Below are 3,253 nucleotides of genomic sequence, written 5' to 3'. Positions count from 1 at the left end.
ACGAGCACCAGCAAACGCTGGGAGACAAAGGACTTTTTCTATTTCCGACTGGGTCCCTGAAGACTCGTGGAAAAGGTGTCTCGGACGTTCTGCTTACAAAATAAAAATAAAAAGTAAAATAAAAAAATTCAACACCATTAAGACAACGACTTAAGGTCAGCGTTGTTGAATTGGACATAGTTGCGTTAGGGCTCAATAGTAGGATAGTTCTCAACTCTTATGTACCACTCTTATGTACAACTACTCTACCCACCTATCGAGCTCCCTTATCTTAAGTTTCCGAATTGGATATTCTTGCTATAGTTCTCAACAGTAATTTTGAGGGGCTCATCCGACAGTTCGTGACATAGTTGTAGGTGTGGTAGAGTTGCCACAAAGTGTAAGCAATGGGAACTAAACCACAACTTAGTCTTAGATATTAATCCAAGAACCAAGAACCAGATATGTCTCAAACATGTACGATATGTTGTAATTTAGATTTATAAGGGAATAAATAAATAAAAAATCAACAAAGAAAAGGAGCACAATTTACATGGTTCAAAGTAGGGGTGACATCGAGCCGAGCCGAGCCAAGCCGAGCCGAGCCGAGCCGAGCCAAGCTGAGCTGAGCCTGAACCTGCTTATGTTCGAGCTGAGTTTGATTTAAATATTTCAAATTCTAACTTGAGCCGAGCCCAATCACGAGCCTAAAATTTTTATCAAGCTCGAGCTTCAATATATATTTAAAATTTTTCAAAAAATATATATCAAATAAATTATATATAAAATTATGCATACATTTTACATAAAATTGGGCATGACCTCTACATAAAATTGGACATAACTTACATATATAATACTTGTATAAGATTGGGCATGACTTCTACTTAAAATTGGGCATAATCTATGTATATAATACCTATATAAAATTCGGCATGACCTCTACTTAAAATTGGGCATAATCTAAGGCATAATCTATATACATAATACCTGCAAAAACACTCCATAAACACTCTCATAAACACTCCATAAACACTCCGTATACATTCCATAAACACTCCATAAAATTGTTTATACACTCCATACACTCCATAAAATAGTTTAAACACTATATACGGCATAACAATATGAATAAACTCCGTACAATAATCAAACACAACAAAATTAAATGAAATATCACTATCAATTTACAATCACCCAAATAAAAACTATAAATCCATTATAAATTTACAAACTATAATTGTTTCTCTTCATGTTAGAAAATAATATGCGTCCCTGCATGAGCAAAATCTCCACCTATGACAACAAAAAAAAATTAGTTATTGTCAGATAAAAAAATACTCTTCCACTACTAGTTACTTAATGTTGTTAAAAATATTAAAATTACCATGATGAGAAAAACATGAAAAGTCATGTAGCTGGTAGCATTATCTCTACACTCTTCTTCTAAGGCTGTAATCATAAAATAAAATTTTAATAAATAAAACTAAAAAATATATTAAAAAATATCATAATAAATAATTAATCAAAGAAATTCACCTTTTGATTTTTCTTTACACTGTGAAGAGCCCGAACCCAATCACTGCCACAAATCAAAGCTTGAACTGTATTTGGTGCCAAGGAAGAACAATATGAATCTATTATTCTACCACCAGCACTAAATGTAGACTTTGAAGCTACTGTGGATATGTGAATTATAAGGATGTCTGTTGCCATCTTAGATAATACCCAAAATTTCATATGATTCACTTTCCACCTTTCCAAAACATCAAAATCATATTGTACACCTTCTTCAAGATAAATTTTCAATTCTGACCTTGGTGAATTATCTACTTCCACTTGTTTCATATAATTCATTAACTATGACCAACCCGAACTTGATGAAGAATATGACCTACGACTTGTGGAAACACCCATAGAGCTAGTACTTGAAGGAATCTCTTCATTTCTAATATCTACATTATATAAGGATACATATTCATCGTAGATCTCATATAAGGTGCGTCGAACTAAATTTATATTCATCGTAGCTTCCTCCTTAGATTACATCTCTGGAAAACACATTTCGATCAACCTTAATTTGACCCTTGGATCCAAAACTGAAGCAACAACCATCAATAAATTACATTCACCCCAGTACTTCTCAAAATTTTCTTTCATTCTACTAACCATTGTCCTAATGAAAACATTTTCATTTGTAGAATGAAAATTCAGAACTTCTTTTACCTATATAAATCTCTAAGGTACAAATTAGAAGTAGGGTAGTCACTCCCAGAAATTATAGTAGTAACTATATTAAAAACTTCTAGAATATCACACACCATGTCAACCTTTTCCCATTCATCAAGACTTGGCAAACAATCATAAGTTGGTTCTCTAACTTTAAATCTAGAGAATGCATCTTTGAATTTTAATGCAGAAGACAACATGTCATAAGTGGAGTTCCAACGAGTTGGACAATCAATAACCAACCTTTTTTCACCAAGTTCGAGTTATTGTACAATTTCAGAGAAAAATGTGAAGTCTAGCCTCAGATAGATTTATGAATTTGTCACTCTCACGGACATTCTCAATGATATCATTAATCTGAACAAGATCATCTTGGACTAATAAGTTCAGAATATGAGCACAATAATGCACATGAAACAACTTTCCACCACAAACCAAATTTTTTTCCATGAAAAATCTTCTTTCAAAACTCTCATACAAACATCATTATATGTAGCATTATCAACTGAAATACTAAAAACTTTATTTTTCGATCTCCCACTCTTTCAAACACTTGTAAATAGCATATGTTATATCAACGCCACGACGAGGAGAAGGAATATGCACAAAACTCAAGACTCATTTTTGTAGCTTCCAATTACTATCAATAAAATGCCCAGTAATAACCATGTATTCAATCTTTTGATTTTGGGACTTCCAAAGATCCGTGGTAAGACTAATCTTGTTAATCTCCTTTAATAAAATTTTCAATTTCTTTTTCTCTACCTCGTACACCTATACACTCCTTAATGGTCTACGGGATATTTTCTCATAATTCATATTTGCCATCTTCATTAAAAAATTAAATCCCTCCTCTTCTACTATTATGAATGGATGCTCATGCATAAGAATCCAATGAGCAATGAGTACTCTCATTTTAGCTTGATCATATTTGCCTCCAAAATCCATAAAAGGAAGTTCAAATGGACTATCAACATTAAATCCCACTCCCACTGGTTGAAAGTTTAAGGTTTTTTGTTTTCTCATTGCCACTTTTCTACTAGGG

This window comes from Aristolochia californica, unplaced genomic scaffold (genome assembly GCF_029961685.1).
Source record: "Aristolochia californica isolate CCGP_79_NKW_82.1479 unplaced genomic scaffold, dmAriCali1.0.hap1 SCAF_4, whole genome shotgun sequence".
Taxonomy (NCBI): domain Eukaryota; kingdom Viridiplantae; phylum Streptophyta; class Magnoliopsida; order Piperales; family Aristolochiaceae; genus Aristolochia; species Aristolochia californica.
The sequence above is the reverse complement of the archived record's forward strand: the minus strand, read 5'-3'. Positions refer to the sequence as shown.